The sequence below is a fragment of the Ixodes scapularis genome, unplaced genomic scaffold, assembly GCF_016920785.2.
Source record: "Ixodes scapularis isolate PalLabHiFi unplaced genomic scaffold, ASM1692078v2 PGA_scaffold6__148_contigs__length_123643588, whole genome shotgun sequence".
Lineage (NCBI taxonomy): Eukaryota > Metazoa > Arthropoda > Arachnida > Ixodida > Ixodidae > Ixodes > Ixodes scapularis.
Genome location: NW_024609881.1, coordinates 61,941,418 through 61,961,072, shown reverse-complemented (window position 1 = coordinate 61,961,072; position 19,655 = coordinate 61,941,418). Strand labels below are relative to the sequence as shown.

The 19,655-nt window shown below is 44.2% G+C and overlaps 1 pseudogene; it reads right to left on the bottom strand.

Moving 5' to 3' along the window:
* Positions 1-18,894, bottom strand: part of LOC120836112 — a 40,017-nt pseudogene extending 21,123 nt beyond the window's left edge.
* Positions 18,895-19,655: the final 761 nt, after the last annotated feature.

Genomic DNA, 19,655 nt, shown 5'->3' with positions numbered 1-19,655 from the left:
ATTCCAGTTTACAATTGTGATGCACAGTTGGCGGCAATAACAAGATTTTCAAATTTCAAGATACCAATGTGTGGGTGTTGGATAATGAATACGCACCTGAAACCGGAATATTCCAACAAGCTGGAGGTTTATTCGGGGCTTGCGAACCGTCTTGAAGATTGCATTCACCTTCGTGGAAGAAATAAGGCATTCCAACGGGTGTCAATAATCGGAGCACGAAAGCCTCAATAAGCACTTTTGTTTGGTCAATGAAAACAGATATTACTATATAATTTTTGAACAAGAACAAAAGTAAATCATACGCACGATGTTCATTAGCCTTATGATGTATCGAGCCTGTATCAATTTTTTTCCCCTGAGGGACTTGTGTATTGCACTGTCAAACATGATGTACATTTCAGGTCGCCACACGGTGGGTGGCTCTGCAGTGTCACCTAGAAGGTTTCAAATCAGGACATGTCCTCAGTGCTTCGCAAGTTTAGAATTAACTGTGTAATCATATTTTTTTAGTATGCACGGCGCGAAAAAAATTTGAGCTTGTTTTCTGTGCAAGACGGTGAAACTGTCTCTCCAATTGAAAGTTGTCCAATTCATTATATCATCAAAGTGCGGTTTCGAATTGTTAGTACACGTGCAGCACGAGCTAACGTCTACCGAAATATTTCAAAGCAAAAACCTAAAGGAAAAAAATTAGGGTTTCTACTGTGTACAGAAAATTGCATCATGGTTATAAAATGGCCAGTATGTATGCCGCGCATGTAACGGGAATTGCAGCCTGCTCCTTGGTGTTTCTAGAATTGGTTGAGGGGATTGCTGAGAAATGTTAAATGTTTTACGAACAAAATAAGCTTACTTTTTGGCGGTAGACTTTCATCAGAACGTTCTTCAACGGGAACTGTAAACATCACAGTGGTAATGAATGTAAAAAGTAAACAAAGTCAAAGGTTATAACTTTTCAAAGGCATGCTTCTTCAGAAAAATTATACAGGATCAGTTCCTGTTTTGCTGTCAATTAATTTTTTTTGTTGTCCCGTTTTTGAGGTTTTTAGTCGTTATGGTATCTTCAAGATAATTTTCTCAAATTGTTACAATACCCGATGTCAGCGCATATGTGTTTATTCAAATGTCATCACCTAAAAACTGAACTTTGCCGAAATACAGTAGATAATTCTCTTTGTTTTAAAGAAAAGACCACGAAGTGATATTTTTGCATGTGTTACTTAAAACGCAATCATAATTAAGGAAAAATATAAGGGTCGTTATAATTGTCAGTATATTCCGCGTCAAAAATATCATTTGTAGAAACGTGTTTTCTTGGAACTCTTAAGTGCTACCAATTAAATTATTTAGGAAAAATAGAACGGAAAGTTTGAACGCACCTAAAGAAGGTTGTCTTGAGGATAAGGATATAAGAACTTTTTCCGATTGCCATACCACTGACCTCCTCCGTTAACTCAGAAAGTGCTAATTATTGGTACGATTTGAGATCATACATACTCTGATACTCTGAATACTCTGAACATCGGATTACATCTTCAGATCACTAATACAGGAGCCGTTGAAATGATGCTAGTAAAAAAAATAATGCAAAGCTGAGGGGCCGTCGCCTTTGCAAGCACTTCTCATTTTCATTTTTCAATGATAATCAATTAATGCGGTCATTTCGCCACGTTTTAAACAGAATGAGTTGAGAGAGAAAACACGGCAGGTGAATTAATTCATCGAGACAATAAATGGCAAATAACTGAGAGCATACCAGTATTGACACTGCACGTGAAGCGAACACTGAAGGAAGGAATTCGGTCGTAAGTTTAAAATTTCTAATCATTTTTGCTTCAGGAAGTCTAGCCTTTAAAGATCGAATTTTCAACAAATATCTAGTGTATAGTTTTTGATTCTGTCACTTACTTTCCAAGTGGATCGCCTCCTCAGCCGTCGGTAGCGGAAATATTCTGTGAGGGACACGGCCGTATTTGTCATGTATTCGCAATGGCTCAATTCCATGTGTAAAGTTTAGGTATCCTTCCTGTTAAAAAAGAGAAAGATTTCTGAATAGTGCAAGCATTGCCCGTTGCAGACCGTTTGTGACTCGCCAAACAATAAATTCATCCTTATAAAAATTCAATTGGTGAGGAAGCAATTTATGGAGAAATTATTCTAAATATATAATTTAAAGTTCTCATAAATAATGATTTTTAGACGCTGCGGTGGTGGGTACTTCCAATATGCTTAATACACTTTCATTTTTGCGAAACTTAAAAAAGCACTGCAGGTTTATAAAATGTTAGCGAAAATCTATGTTGTTAAGAAATACAGGATTTATAAATAACGATTGCATAACCCCAGGTAGCACACCGCGTCGGCCGGTATCGGGACTACGCCGGCCGGTCCCGGTAACAGGATGGCGGCGCCCGGCCATTGGCGCCGGTGAGCTACCGGCCCCGGCCGGCGTCGGGGTTTCGTCTTGCTCACTGGCCAGTTCAGCCGAACAAGTTACAGTGTCTGGCCGGCATCGGGTTTTTGCTGTCTTTGCTGGCCAGTCTTTCCATGGAGGTTCCAGTAACTGGCCGGCATTGGTATTTTGCTGTCTTTGATGGCCAGTATTTACATGGAAGTTCAGTAACTGGCCGGCATCGGCACTTTGCTGTCTCTGATGGCCAGTATTTACACGGAAGTTCAGTGACTGGCCGGAATCGGCGCTTTGCTGTTTAGGCTGGCGAGCCCCGCCATGGAAGTTCCGTTTACTAACCGACATCGTTTTATCTTTTTTTTTTTTGCCGTTTTTACTATGCAGTCAAATCATTTAGATTCTGACGAACTGTGGCAATTCATGAATAGCGAGTGGAAATATTCGCATAGATCAATCCTTCGCAAATAACTGCCGACGCTGGTGTATTTGATCCCAGCATGGCAAGGCTGACGTGTTTTATTGGGAAAACGCGAGAAAAAAACAATGTGGCAAGGAACATTTGCAGTTCAGGATTCGAGAATCTGACCACCAACGCCGTGAAGAATAAATTACACAACGCCGAATGATACCTTTTCAGGAAGCTAGTTTAATTTGATGCACTATACTTAAGGTCGGTGGTATACGCACGTATTTGGCTCTGATAAGAAAATTAAAACAAAAACGGTATAGCGGAGAATCCGAATGAAGAGCAACAACCACAATTAACAAACACGTGGCATGATTGAGCACGCGCTTTGAGTTACAAAAACTATAATTTGCATTGCATTGCAGAATCTGGACAAGAAAGAGATGTGTGTATTGCTTATGACGCTACGAGAGGTACACAACTCTCCTGAGATCGTGTTATTGGTGATTTTAATTGAGTGTGAAAATATGCTATTTCAGTCAAGAATCGGCTGTTTTCTGTGGTAGTTACGATCATCTAACAGAAATATTTCAAATTTTGACATAGCCAGACGATCTGTCCCCCGGTAGCTTATGTTATATACGACATACCGCACCAAAAACAAATATAAAAACATTTTTTTTTTTTTTTTTTTAACACGATAAAGGCGTTGTGGATGTTTACACTGCCGGGTCGTGAATGTGACCCCTTGACGCTGCGAAACATAAATGTTCTAATACCGAACGATGCCGTCTCTGAAAGCTAGTTTAATTATCCGCACTGTTCTTGGATCTCGGGAATAAAAACATGTCTAGGCCTAATAAAAAAGTAAAACTGCGGAGCGCAACCTCGATAAGTACAATCAGGCGGCAGGCGAGGGAAATATCACTGATGTACCAGAAGAAAATTAAGTACTACTTTCCGTAAGTCAGAAAAATAAGAGATGTGCTTAATACGTACCGCGCTGTGAGCTCAGCTAAATAACTGTCTTAAAATAGCGGTATTTCTGTTTGAACAGTGGGTAAAGTTGACCACCTTCAGACAAACTTCGGCTGCATCACTGTGGCAGTTTGACCACTTACTCATTTTCTCATTTTGCTCTCAATATTCCCATTATTATTACCTTCTTTACTTCGTTGAAAGGACTTGCGCTGTTTGCCTACTACACTGACCCAGAAATTAGCACGGAGGGAGCGAATTATCCCGGCAAAACAAGAGGGCCACGGCTTGTGCATTGCATCAATTTAAATTTGGGCTCGCACTTCTTATTTCCACATTTTGCGTGATTTTTACCCTAAAGTAAGGGGCCGGCAACTGCAAAAAACAGAAAAAAAATATTAAAAAGAAAAAAAACGTAGTAAAAAAAACAATAAAGAACTCCGCGCTTCCGGGATTCGAACCACCGACCACACGATCACCCGCATCGCGCGTTAACCACCAAGACCAAATCGCCAAATCGAAAACGCGTTGTTTTTAGTAGTTTATATGTCTGCTGAGTTCGTTTGAATACATTGTACGGGTAGTTTCGTATGTAATTTTTTGTTACGTGTACAGGACGTATTTCTAATATTGTGGCAATTTTTGAATACTCAATGATTTATTATTACTGTGTCTTTTAATAGTTTTTAATGCGCTTTGCTGATCGTTTTATTGCAAGCGTGTTGAAGATACGCGCACATAGATTCCGTAAAGTCGTTAGACATCCATAATAGCCAACGAACGCGATCCAATCCAATCCGCAGCCTTGTTTTGCCGGACGTGTTGGCTGTGTGTGTTTCACGTCTCTGTCTTGAGGTCAATTTACCGATTAGTCGTGATGCGTGGAGTTTAACTTAGTTTCAAATGTGTCCGAAAAAGAAGGAAGCGACTGTGAGCCGTGGAACTACGTCGAATCTGCTCAACAGCCAAGATCATGGCACGGTCGTTTCAAAGTAAGTTCCTTTCTTTGCCCGTTAGGGCTAGATTATTCTTTTTTCCGTTCAAAATGCTTGTTATTGTCTAGATCGCTTGCTTTTACCAGTATTACTAATTGTGCGCGAATGGTGCTATGCGAGGCTGTTTTGCTTCGTTCACAAATAGGCTGTGTACTCGGTCCAGGTCCATCAATAGCGGCGGAACTTTTTGGGAGATGGGGGGGGGGGGGGGGGGGGGGGACGGCGGCGCCGGCGGCGGCGGCGGGCGTGCGGGCGGCCGGCCGGCCGGCCGGCCGGCCAGCCAGCCGGCCAGCCGGCGGGTGGAGGCGGAAAGGGGAGGGGGAGGGGGGGAAGTTTGATTGCCTCCCTCCACCGTATTGTTCACTGGTAAACTAGGATGTCTGGAAGAGCGCGGTGCCCCCCCCCCCCCCCCCAAAAAAAAAAATAAAAAAATAAAGCACTCAACTCAGCGCGGTGCCCCTCCATCGTCTAAGCTCTAGGTTAGACACTACGGGTGGATTCCGTGTGCGTATTTGCGTCCGGAGAGCTGAGCCAGGCAAAAGGCAGAGGAGGATCGAGCAAGTCCGTAGCTTCCGCCGCGCAGTCGTCTGCAAATGGCTTTATTTTCGTGACTCGTTATCAGAAAAGGATTGTCAAAAATTGGTGCCGCGATGAATTCATCCCATGGTGATTTGCATAGCATACCGCTCCTGATCGCAAAACTTTGTGCCCACGAAATAATTTTTTATGCCGCTTCTGGGGAAATTTACAAGCATGTCCTGGATTAAGGTAGTGTCTCGCCAGTTTATGAGAGGTATATTTAGTTCAGTGTAAGTATATAGTGTTAGACATGCCTCACCCAATCCCTGTATTTTTTCGTTTGGTACTGCCTTGAGCGAATGGTGTAGGTTGTAATTGTTTTTAGTTGTTGCATGATTGTAGTAAGGTGGTGAGCTTTACTAATTGAACAGCTTGAAAAACAGTTCACCACAAAAGGCAAGGAGACAAGCAGAGTTACGTGTAAACCATACGCAAGCGCAGACTCTCGACTCGCATGAACAGAGAAGGAAAAAATAAAGAATGCGGAAGGAGCTCAAGCACAGGCCCAAGTGGAATGCGCCGATTCACTCATTAGCAAGAGCAGATTTTAAAACCATAATTTCCTTGTCTGTTAAGGCAACAGATTGATGGCCAATACATAAAGACAGCTCAATCTCTCTCTAAAGTGTACAATGAATTGTCACCTACTTATGCATTATTTACACTGCTCGTGAGCCTCGTCCCACTAGAGCGACAGACAGCAACAAACGACAGCGACACACGACGAGCGACACATGACGCACGCTGTACCACCTGGCGGACACGACGCAGGACACGGGGACGAGGAAACTTCTTTCCTAGTGGGATTGGAGTTGTCAACAAAATACACAGATAAACAATCTGGCGATGCGGTTTTCTTATTTTGCTCTTTGGGCATTAAATGCGCCGACAAACACGGTGAAAGTGGAGACAATTACTTTGTTTCTTGATTAAAGCTTCCGCTTCTCTTCATTTGCCGTTGGCGACTTTCCACAAACAGTCGTGACATTTGACACCAAACTTTTTCTGAACTAGAATACCCGAATCGTTCCTTTTTATTGGGGGGGTCGTTCGAGGAATTCTAAGTTAGCACCAAGGAATTTCACCCTGATTTTGAGGATGTTTAAAACTTCATATCCGAATGATCGAGGGCAGGCGTTTTATGGGGGACAATACGGCATCCCGATCATCACAGAACGTGATGACAAGTCTCGTCTGCCGGAATAGCTTGCCGCGGAACGTCGTGTCCTACTTCGTGGTGAGCGGTCTTTGGTCAGTCCTCGAACATGGGTGTATCCATCCTGATTTAGGGGCGTAGACCTCGGCGTCTTGAAGCACCAAATTGCGCACCAAGTTTTTGCGAGCAAAACCAGCCACAGACAAGCCTTTCGCAACATGACTGCCCAGCGCCAGCAAGCAAGCCGCGCCCGCGACCACTATGAGCAATCGAGGGACTGGAACTGCGGGAACGGGGAGAGGCCGCCAAGGGCTTCTCTGAAGGTCGAGCGGTGGAGCAAGCCACGGGAGGAAGGGTGGAAGGGTGAAAAGAGAGGCAACAGAGGGCACAAGCGGGCGAGGAGGATAAGTTTGTATCCGACAGATGTTCCTCGGTGGGACTGCTTGCTGCGCTTCAAGTCCAACAACAGACAAGAACTCGTCCATCGTCGATGGTTTGTCGGCGATTGTCGCGGGTGTTGGCCGTTGCAGTGGGACAGCATCGGCGACACGGAACTTTGAGGTGTCGTCGGACAAAAATCGGTATTTGTCACTCTAGTGGGACGAGGCTTTTAGAGAAAACGTGAATAATTAGCAGATACTGTGAAAAACATACAAGGGAATTATTTTAGGCCTTTATTATTCATAGTATGAGCCACCAATGTGTTCGCACATCCGTCTGTTACCTGAGCTGCCAAGAAAATCGTGTTTACAGTCTTATGCATATAGGTGGGAGTCGGCACGTTCCACTTGGACCTGTTCGAACTTTTGCTAAAGCTCCTTCCGCGTTCTTTATTTTTTTTCTTCTCCAATTTGTGAGTTGGGAGTCTACACTCGTATGTAGTGTATGTATTCCTCTCCTTTACTCCTTGTTTTTTGTCTGTTATTTTTCAGGATGTTCAATCAGAATGAACTCACCACCTTATTACATGGAAAGGCTGTTGTTAATTCCAAAGTGTCTGTAAAACAATCTACCTGACATCTTTTGCTCACGCCCCGGTTTCTGAAGCTCACGTTCTCCGAACACAGCCTTTCTGATTTCTCTGATTCTTTTTCTTTTTTCTTTTATGCTCAATACATCAAGTTGTGAGTGTGCACCAGTCTGCGTCCTCTGTGTTCCTGTCCCTTTGTCCTTGTCTTTTTGTGCACTTTTTTCAAGTTGGTCCATGATATTTTTTATCGTATATTCTAATCTGTGTTTTCATCTTTATACTTGCTGCAGTCCTTACCAAGTAGAAGTTGGCATTCACTTTCACCATCCTGATGTGAGTGTCCTGAGGCGACACAGAATGACAGCTTCCTCTGCTGAAGGCCAGGCTTGATGGAAGACTGCCAAGGCTGTTCATGGTGAGGTGCTCTATATATTGAGCAATATAATAGCAGCTTATTGCTGATAGGATTGTTTTTAACGCAGACTGTGTTTATCGACTGGCCTTTAGCAATTCCGATGCCACTCACGTGGAATGAAACACTCTAGGGGAATTGCGCATCCCATTCGTAAGCGGAATGCTGAGTTTACAACAGAAGTGCGTCTCAACTTGCTGCCAGTATTGCTGTGTGTGTTGTGTTTGTATTTTTATTTGTTTGTTTAATGTTCCCAATAATGGCTGCAGCCTTCCCATTGGAAGTGGCAACACGCAAACACAAATGGACGGCAAGAGAGGTCAACAGCGCCACTCACGCCGTTCGCCACCGCACCCATTGGTTTTCGGAGAGGTTTGCAGTATTGGTCTCTATGGTATTTGGTCATATATCGCACATGAACACAACCAGGGCACTGTGCCTACAATTCAGCACTCGCAAGATTTGCGTGAATACACCCTGCAGCTGGTCGCACTTTCAGAGTAATTTTAATGTTGCAAAAATGAATAATGACATTGGCATATTTCTCGTGCCAAATCCTTCATGCCTGTTCCGAACTCTGATCTCCACGAGATCACAGTAGAGTCGTTTCTGTTGTACAGTAAAACCTCGTTAATTCAACCCCCGCTAATTCGGATAATTTGAACTGTCGATCCGGTCCCGTCAAACATATATATTAGGCAATGGCAGCAAACGCTCATTAATTCGGAGGGAACGCGGCGCACTATGGTTAATTCGGACAAATTCGGCAGGTGGTGCTAGCTACCGTCTGTTCCAAAGGGTATGACCGCTATCCATCCGAAGTGCGCACGTGGTTTTTCCGGTTTTCCCATGGTTCTTCGCTCTTTCGGTTCTCCGTGTTTCGCACCAGTTTTGCTCTGGATCGCCGTGCTTCAGCGCGTTACTCTCCTGGCATGGAAGCAGCAGAAGCATTGCTGCAACGGAAAAAGGGTAGCACAAGTGACCGACGACCAAAATGGCAAAATCGCGACACACGGGGCTATTGTTCCCAAGAGTGCCAATAGCAAGAGTGACAGTCACGTTTTATGCCTCAAGGCGGGGATCCTAAAGCCCGCCATTTTAACAACTATCCTATCCCTCAATTTTTCGCCGGCCACCCCTGCATTGAAAAATGCAACGTGACTGGCACTCTCGCTATCGGCGCTCGGGGAAAATAGCGCCGGCTGTCGCGATTTCGCCGCTCCGATTACTGGTCAGTTTTGCTACTCGTTTTCCGTTGCAGCTGTACTAGGCTAAGAATTTAGCGACGAAAGTGGAAATACTGAGGGCCTTGGAGGGCGGCGTCTCTCGACAAGTGATGGAAGGTTGCGACGTCAAGAGAAGCACTTTGGCTACATACGTAAAAATTGTGGCCGATATTCTACAGGCTTTCGAGAGCGAGAAGTTCAACACGAAAAGAAAGCGGCCTTGTAAGGTGGTGCACCCGAAACTAGAAGAGGCCTTGCTGTACTACATTGTCAGCGCACGGGGTGCGTAGCTCCGACAGTGCGAGTGCGGTGGAGCACTCGACCGCGCTAAGGAAAGTTGCTGTCTCCGCCCAAGTGTCGTCCAGAAAGCAGGCGGTAATAACAGATTTCTTCTCAAAATAAAGGAAACGTTTTCGCGCAGCTTTCTTTGTTCTTTCGATATTTCGACCTTCGGATAATTCAGACATTTTTGCCGGTCCCATGAGATCCAAATTAACGAGGTTTTACTGTAGTGGCACGGCAGACTCTATACTTGTTTTGCTTCAATCTTTGTAAGGGGGATGCTGTAATCCAATTCTACTCATCCCTGGTGTACTAGATAGCACCATATTTGCAGAGATAGTCTTCAGATTTTGTAGTTCCATCGAAATATATTTCAGCTTATAAAATATTTGTTATTTGGCTTGTAGATTTTCAAGCAGATCTAGATTGAAGGCAGCAAATATCTTACCTGCAGTCATGGTATGTGTCCGAAGTATATTGCATTAACATAATTGACCCAACCTCTGATTTTTGTTTTCAGTGCCTCTAGCGAATTGTGGATGCTAGGATTGCTTTTGTTTGTTTCACATAATCTACAACACTTTTTTCATCTTTATACTCTGTGCAGCCCTTGCCGAACGGAAGCTAGCATCGACTAGGCCAATTCGTTCCTGCATCATCAGCCAAGCCGAGGATCAGGTCCATGGCAGTCTGCGAAGGTTGTTGATGGTAAGCTGCCTTATATATACAGCTGTGTAATAGCAGCTTGTCCTGGATGACAATTTGAAATGCGTGTTTATGTTTTAGAAAGTGAAATTTGCATGGGCATACTTGCAACGTGAAACCTCACCAAGCCTGTTCTGATCTTTCATCCTTTTGAGATTTCAGTACAGCCGTTTCTGCTGCACACATACTGCCTACTTCGGCCAGGTAGAGACTTGATACATATGAAGGTAAGCAGGCGATTATCAACTGCTCAGTGCTGTCCGTGGTGACGTTCTCTCCTTATCAGATGACTTACCATGCTTGGTTCACAAGGCATTTTAAAAGGAGAGCAAGTCCGCTGGTGCATGATGCTCCCAGTACTGAGCAGTCGACGATCGCTTGTTCACACTCGTAGAGATCACGACTGTACTTCAAGCTCGGCAAGTGTGACACTTATGTGATTCAGCCTAGCTGTGGTGTGCTGAGCGGTATATGTAGAGCTAGTTTACTTGTGCACACACAGTGGCTGTGCGGTATAAAACGCGCCCAATTGGCAACTTTAATGCAGTCTCGTGTAGTTCCATTGATGTTTTCTTTTGGCGTGCATGATATGTGTTCACACTTTTTTTTTTTCCGCGCTTACCGACAGTCCTAGCTGTCTGCAGAGAGTAAGTGTGAAACATGCCAACAAGCCTCTAAAGCAGTATGCAGTGCAATTTTGGTCTATTGTGCAAGCGAGGAAGAAGACTGCTCGTTTGGCTGTTGAGGCTGCGACATAGACATTAGATAGTTTTATCTGAGCATTGTTACGACCCGCTCCACTCAAAAGGAAAGCACCTGCATGCTCACAACGCTCAGTCAGCAACGACCAGTCGGAGCGCAGATGGCGATGGAGCAGACAACTCCTGCACCCCGATGACCTTTGCTGACTGAGCGTTACGTGCGTGCCTGGTTACTTTCCTGCTCAGTGGCTGAGCGGAGCGGCCCGTAAAAAGCGCTCAGCTAAAACTTTTTCTGATAGGGGGTGGCTGACACATAGATATTTCAGGCAGAAGGATGGCCGACATTGGCTCACATCAATTCTCAGTATGAGCACCTCTCATCGCAATACGGAAATTATGATTCAAACTTCCTCTACCCCTTTCTGAAGGTTTTGAAGGTGCTCCTAGCAGTATTGTTGGGCTAGACATAATCATACCCAGATCCACTCCAATAAATTCTAAGAGGATGAAGTCAGTTGCCACATAGCTTGTGCAAAGCTAAATCTGGAACTCACTCCTCCTTCCTGTTTTTCACTGTATTGAGAACCTTGTCTCAGTATGTGATGGGTCTGTGAAGAAAATTGACCAGATAAGCAATATTACTCAGAAAATAGATGTCCCGTACATATTAACCTGCACCTACCAGCCACTGTACACCACCTCACTACTGATTTGTTATCTTTCTATTGATTTGCCTGAACTGTTCGCACCTGTAGATATTAATGATGATCACGAGGGAATGTTTCTTGTCATATGATGTCATATGCTTAAAGTAAGTGAGGCTTGCGGGCGTTTTCAAGGGCTATGGGGCATGCCGATGGTAAACACTCAATGTGAGTTTATGGTAGACGCTAATAATATATACTAGTTTCTGGGTAAGTCGCTATTTTTTATTTGGTGAAGTCTGCAGATGAGTTTTAGTCAGGTTGCCATTATGTGGGAACACAGGGGCCATACTCTGCATTATATTATATGTTTACATGTGTCTACCCAATCTCATTAGTATGTGTACAACAATGAGCTGTATTCGCGACTCCAACGATCTATAGGGGGCGCCACCACCAAACAAACATGGCGGCTGGGAACAGGTCGCGTCGGCTCGGCCGGGCCGCCTGAACGGGTAGCGCATTCAATTTAACAGATTTTCTTTTGTTTAATGCCCTATTTTATAGGTATTTCAACTGCGACGGTTAAGTGTAGCCGGTGCAGATAAACTTGCAGAGCATAGTTTTGTTTTCCCGGTGCTTTTTGTTCTTTTCATGTCAAACTTTTGTTTCGGAGGTTTCGTTCATTACCGAAACTATGGGCTCCGGAGAGACGGTAATAGACTCTAATCAGTTTTGATCAGGTAAGGAAAGCAGCGATGACTACAGAATTGTTCCACCGACAGTAATTTTCAACTAACTCACATCACTCGACCATACGACTTATCTGTCGGCGAAATCGAGCTTTTGTGCGTATTAAGAAACAGCTCCAGTCGTCTGCTCGATCAGCAACACAGGCTGCAGGAAAATTACGAAAATTAAGCAAGCGCTTCTTGAGCCAAGCTTGAGCTTCTTGAGCCCCACTAAGCAGCTGATACTCATATTTCAACTCAGGTTTTAGTGACAATCGAAGTCATTTTGACGAATGTGCGGGTTATGTATTATATTACGTACCATGTCCCACTAAAGGGATATTAGTATATTATTTGGGCTGAAATATGAGCTTACTTGACAAGCTATTAGGTGAACTGCTGAATCAAAGTATATTTGACAGACGGAGAGATACTACCTAAACTCAGCCATATGGTTCTAGCCGGCAGCACGGAGATGATTGCGGACAAATTTGAAGAGAGTCTTCATCGGAGATTCACGCAGAACCCCTCTGCATTAAACTTGACTTCAAATCCTGAATGGAAAAAGAGAGTATCTTTTGTGGCCGGACAACCTGAGCAATGTAGACGAATATTGCTGCTGGCTTCAACGAGGGTATATTATAAATATTGGAGGCGCAATAGATCATAATGTCGTGACAGCTTCTAACTTTGCGAGACGCGTCCCCCATTTTTTGAAAGCAGACAATATCCCTCATTAATCGTATGCAGCGAGGAGGTTTTCGAGAATCAAGTAGATGCAAAATCAGCCCAACTTTTTCGGTGTGGTCCAGAGGCTTTTTCGGTGAAAAGCTGCCAAGATGAATAGCCAATGCACCGACCAGCGTGGGTGGCTCAATCTTGACGCTAATCAAACACAGCCAAATTAAAAAAAAGCAGCTATTGAACCTTCCCATTCACTTGACTGCAGCATTGGGGTTCCCTCCAGTGAAACACCTCGTCTGTTTTACATACCACTTATCAGTTACCGAGTAGTCGTCACTTTGAATGTCATTCGAGACAGAGAAGAAATCAAAACGTTTTTCCTTGATTCCTCCCCATCCAAGAAATTGAAAGCACGCGATTGTGTGTTGTGGAGTAAACAGGCTTTCAAACACGTGATAGAAAAAAACAATTTACTGAGGCTTCATCACACTGATGAACACTCAGGCAAACTTGAGAAATATTCAGACCTTCATCAAATTACATTGTTTGCCACCGCGTCGACAACACGTGTCCGCGAAAGCCGCCAGAGACGTGGAGAGGCGCAGAGCGACCTGTTCTGGCTGGTTCCCGGTTTTCCCGTTTGGTGCTGTCCGTTTTGCTAGGGTCGCGAATATGTCAAGGATATGATTTGTCATTGTCTCAGCAAGACTAATGAATCGCTATATTTACCTAAAAATGCTGGATCTCTCGCACCTATCGGGACGAACGGCAATGTTAAACTACATGCCAACTGCTCCGGCGAGTTTGCCCGTCTCTCGACATGCCCTTTTGAATTAAAGTAGATGATTTGCACGAGCCTTTCTTTGAAGTGGGCCTTCTTCATGCAAATAGCTAACCTTGATTATGAGATAACTGGGCCATTTTTGCCGCTTGGTTATCCAGTGTGTTGTAACAGGTGTCCCTTAGGGCAATCAAAGTATTTTTGTTTTGATATAGTTTCCAGATTGAAAATGAAATGAAGACAATTAACGCATTGGTTACAAAAAGTTTTTCTTTTACATGGGCTTCTTGTCTCATGCCTCTGGTTTTCTGGCCACTTGATTAGCTTGGTTTATCTTTTTAGAGGTGATACTTACTTAGTTTTTGTGCGTTTGTTTTGGGTGTTTTTCAGGCTGATTTTCTTTTTTTTTGTTCTCAATAGTGTGTATATATTGCACCGTTGAGTTCAATGAAAATTTGGTTTCGAGTCAGCGCTCTGTCCGTGTCCTTTACCTTGTCCGTCGTCCTTTGCGCTGTTTTAACCTTTTAAGCGTTTGCCCAGTTTGGAATTTCTGGATTATCATGTGCAGCTGGCATTGCTTTACCCTGTCATTTTACTGTGCTGTTGATTCTCTTTGCAGGTGCTCTAATGAAGGACTCCCCTTCCTGGGTGCATGGTCGACTTGCATCACAAGCTGCATGAAAAGTGTGAAGAACATTTCCTAGGCCCGTGACATGCAGCCTCTTTCATCCAGCGCACTCCTCTAGCGACAAGCCCATGATGACCAGCCAAGCTGTAGCTTCACTGGAGCTGACAATAAACAATTACGGTAACAATTTTGTATGTTTTATTTGCTATCATGTGTATGAGCGACAGATGGCTGTGGCAGCCGCTTTACCAATAAGGTGTGTACCTATGCCAGAAATTTACTTTCATGTACAGTGCAACATAATTGTTTACACTCATTTGTTGTTAAAATTCTTCTTATGAACTACATCATTTCTATTCAGGTGTAAATTGCACACAAAACCACATGTTAGGCTGTATGACAAGACCGGGAACTGTACGATTTTAGCCCGCTAGCCTGGGGTCTTGCTGGTATCTTGCGGTACTGCTGGTAGTGCACCGGGGATTTGTGCTGGCAGCAGCCCGGGAACTCGCTGGGACAAAACAAGCCCGGGAACTGTATGGCTTGAGGCCGCTAGCCTGGGGTCTTGCTGGTATCTTACCGCGTTACTGGTACTACGCTGGGGATTTGTGCTGGCAGCAGCCCGGGAACTCGCTGGGACAAAACAAGCCCGGGGACTGTATGGCTTGAGGCCGCTAGCCTGGGGTCTTGCTGGTATCTTACCGCGTTACTGGTACTACGCTGGGGATTTGTGCTGGCAGCATCCCGGGAACTCGCTGGGATGCCCAGTGCCGGGCATCCCAGTCAGTCCCAGTCACTGGCCAGTGACTGGCAATCTCACTGGCCCGTTGTCGCCCCGCGGTGCGTTTCCAGCGTCGCCCCAGTAGGATCTTACCGGCAGACCGGTACCGCCCCAGTCCCAAACCGGCGAGTTGTGCTACTTGGGACCTCGTGTACATTTGTAGAATCGAATTTATTGTTCCTATAAGAATATATAGTTAAAAAAATGTAGATACCATTTCAATTCCCACGTTTGTTTCAGTAATTGTAAAGGACGCCTTGTGTTCTGAATTTTCATAAACACTATTACGTATGTCTGTAGTATCCATCTGGAAAGAACATATTATGAGTAAACTAACTGCGAAGTAATATTCATCTTAGCAGCAGCTGAAATGCTAAACAGTTATATTTATAGCCAAGCTATTTATTGCTAGGGTTTCGTGGATTTTTTGTGTACGGCAAGAAACACTCAGTTGCCGAATTTGGTGCAAAATCGCTTCATCTAATGCAAAAGCTTATGTCTCATCACTTGGATATGCACCTTCAGCAGATTAGTTATCAATAGGCTCTATTGTCAAGATCAGTAGACTCTCAGGCAGATAATGAACGTTTCTCAAAGATTTGGCTTTGTGCGACCCGCGTCAGCTATGTTTAGTCTCGCACCGCCCTCTCCTTGTGGTCGCCCAGAGCGCTTGCGACCCTAGTTTCCGTTCCTTCCGCTCTCCCGAATTGGCGGTCCCTTCGCGGGTGTCTTTTTTTCTCCCGCTCGTCACGATGACCACCAATCAAGACAATAAATCTGGTCGTCAGACACGTCAGTGTCGTGTGCTAGACAGCTTCGCTGGTCATCCACCTTCTCAGAGTGGAATTGCTGATGCTTTATTTTGCAAGCTATGGCATTTTATAAAAGCTCAGTATAATGATTACATTCATTGAGTTTCAACAAGACGCATAACGAATATCGGGGTGAATGGTTGCATAAATCATCGAGGAAGTAAAACTTGCTCAAAGAAGGCAAAAAAGAAATCGTGGCAGTCGGCACGTCATTTAAACAAATCTGAGTTATTTACGGTATTATTAAGCGGAGGCAATTCTGCTTGAACGGCATTTTGAGATGTACGAAAACCTCCAAAGGCACTAGCGGCCACATATAATAACTTCTGAGCAAAAAAAAACAGCTGGAATGTTTATTTTCTAAGTAAATTAAGTGAATTTTAAACAATGAGGCAGAAGCATGCTTTCTTGTGAAAGATAATCTTTTCTTACCAATTCGTGATTCACCTCTCCATACTTAGCCTCGAAAAAATACAGACTGTCCCCTAAAATACTGGATTCTTCCAAGTCTATGACGTAGTCTTTAAAAAGTTGAACAGCGCCTCTTGAGTTGCCGCTTCTGCTTTCAATCAAAACCGGATACACGACACCTGGAACGTAACCGCTCCTGTTATCCGACCGTTCCACACTCGCAACAAACTTCTCGGTAAAGAGGAAGAAACAAAACGGTGGTCACAAGTCACGGTGTTTTCCTTATAAAAAAAATCGTATCTAGATCTCCCAGCAAAGTTCCCTTTCACAAACAGAGGAAAATTAACTCAACAAAAATATGAAAGCCCTTCTGCAATGACAAGACTTTGGAAACGTAATGCAATAAAAGTAGGCCACGGGAAGCAAGCCTACACTCATGTGCATAGCTCGAACGGAAAAGATTTAGAAAATCGGGGGAAGGGGGGGGGGGGGGGGGGGGCATCTTTTAATCGTGTTTCGTTAACACTATTTATCCTTTCATATGCATTTCTTAATATGCAGCTCAGGAGAAGATATGCTACTTCGCCAGACCTCAAAATGCTATTAGGGTGCCATACCACATATAAGAAAGACACTGAAGAATCTAGATTACCTTGTTGCCAAGTTTTTGTTAATGACGGTTATAACCTTAATCTTTTGTGCCCGCATACGTTCCTGTTCTCGCGAAAACCTTTTGGCAATCTGTCAAACTTTTCGCTCTTCAGCGCTCTACTTGTACGGCACCATGATGAATGGAACGTCGTTTTGGGACGGTCACATCCATTTGGTAACTCCGATTGTGCACGTAATCTGAACAAACAGAGGCTAAGAAAAGCGCGAAGAGTAATTTTCTCAAAGGCCCAACAACGCGAAAGGATTTCTGGCAGTTTGGAACTGGGCAAAACAAAAACCTTACGTTATTGTGCATTCCGTACACGTACAATGCAATTGGCGTTCCGCATTAAAAAGCCACATTTGCATCCTCTCTTAATTTGTAGGTGTAATAGGAGGAACCAAGTGCACGGTATTTGCGAAGACCTGACGTTCATCAGACGTTGAATACGCAAACAACTGCTTCCGCTATGATGACCTTGGTGTCGCTTTCTACCAATTTAAGACGCCCTTTGGCTGGCTGAACTGTGGAGTACGATGCCTTTAGAGCTCGTCTGGGACTGGTGAGTTAAAGATCCTATCGCATCCACACCTTAAACGTAATCCCGAATTTTCTACAAACGACCTCACAGGAGCCAAAGTGTCATGCTCTCGGATGTCGCAACCCTTGCGCTTGGTGCCAGAATTCGCCGCCAAAATTACGATGGAAAGCTCGTACACTTGGCTCGTACCACCACCGCTGCGACACCGCCAGGATCCTGGCCGACGGCATGGAACTTATATGACGTCAGAGGGGTTGAGAGTACAAGAATTTCGTTCGCAACTTCTATGTCACAGATATAAAAAACATATAATCACTAGGTTTGCGTTAACCTAGTCGCAATTTTATTTCGCTTGTGTTTTTGAAGGCATTTGGATGTAGTACCGGGTGTATCAAGTAGCGGCCAAACTCTTTAAATCGCCCGCTAAATTCCGTTTCTTAACCTATCGCGCTACGATGTTCTGCAGCTTTGCACAGGGGTGGTGCATTCGTTTTACAAAATTTGCAAAGAGCGAGCTTACCTGAGAAAAATGTAAAAAAAGACTTAACTCCTATGGAAACGCAGCGAAGTCACCAGTCTTCAAACAATAGGGCGCCCCATTGACTGAAGACCGGTGGCTTCGCTGGGTTTCCACAGGAGTTAAGACTATTGCTTTCTTTACTTTTTCCTCAGGTAAGCTCGCTTGTTGCGAATTTTATAGAAAAATATCCGCCGCCTGTGGCAACGCTGCACAAAATCGTAGAATGATGGCTGAAGAAACCGAAATTTGCGGTAGATTTAAATAGCCTGGCCGCTATTTGAGATACCCGATAGAATACCAACGTATTAATGTGTCCGAATCAACCCGTCATGTTATCGGGGGATATAGCGGCATATATTTATATGAGGCCGCTTCTACAATCATTGACAACCTAAGTGAAGGACGTGCTGACCGACGAGCATCTCATTATTCTTCTCATCCAGTAGGATTGCAGTATTAGAGGAGAAGAACACGAAAGAAGCAGTCACGAAACAAGAATCAAGATTATAGTATTAATCCACACACTGCGCGTCTTATTTGTCAGCGACTATGAAGGAATCTGTGAATACAATCAATGCAGCGTGTCTACCCAAGCCTTTTTAAACCCTACGCCTTTCGTGGGCATGGTTCATGCCGTAATACAAATTATTTCTCGCCTGCAATGTTGTGTGCGGAATTTCCATGGTAACTGTTTATCGTGCCCAAAAGCTCGTAAATTGAAGCCTAGGAGAAATGTAAAATTCGATTTTACGTCACTAAGAAAAACGCCATGCGGAAGCGTCTGCATAAATAGAATCAATACATCACCGGCGTGAGCAGTCGCTACGCTGAAAATGATGAGTGTAGCCGAATACATTTTCCGTCATAAAGACGTCCGTAAGGGAGAAATTTATACTTGGAAATGAAAGAATGCCTCTGCCAGGAACCTTTTTAAAGGGTGAAAAGGTTCAGCGCCCTTTAAAACATTACACAAAATGCGTGATAATGAAAACAATACGTCAAATGACGCACACAGGAAGTTGCATTTATTATGTTGTTAAAGACAGCTTTTGCACGAGACGAGCATTAACACCGGCAATGGACCCTTTTCAAACGTCAGAGCCATCTCGTGGCAGTCTCAATAGCACCGATTTCTCCGCACTAATGACGGTGATAGAAGATCAAGATTGTCTACCTTGAGACACTCTCGATTTTGTGAATCAAAGGTGACGTTCAAGGGCCAACTTGTTAGAATGGATTCTCCGCTTCTCTATGGAATGCTTTTAAAGGCGTTCGCTTCTCCAAGGGTGCAGAAGCCGCGTAGCGCCGCAATTAGAGCGTCGAGTTTGGCTCTGCAGGTGGTAGGTAGACTAAGTACTGAAAAGGGTCTATAGAAGCGTGTCAAAAAGGAGACACCAGCGGTTTGGTTATCGCGGTGGAGACCAAATATGGCTTACACTGACGTCACAGCAGCGGCCATTCTGGTGGCTATTGCTTGCTGAGCACGTGGCTTCTGCTTCAATGCATGAAAATAAGTATGTAATATGACGTCACATGCCGGCCACAGATAAACGCCGCGGCTAACGAGACATATTATTGTCACGAAACCAGCCCGTCGAAGACGCGGAAGAATACACCAGCGGTTTTCGACAAATGGCTTCCTCAAATCTC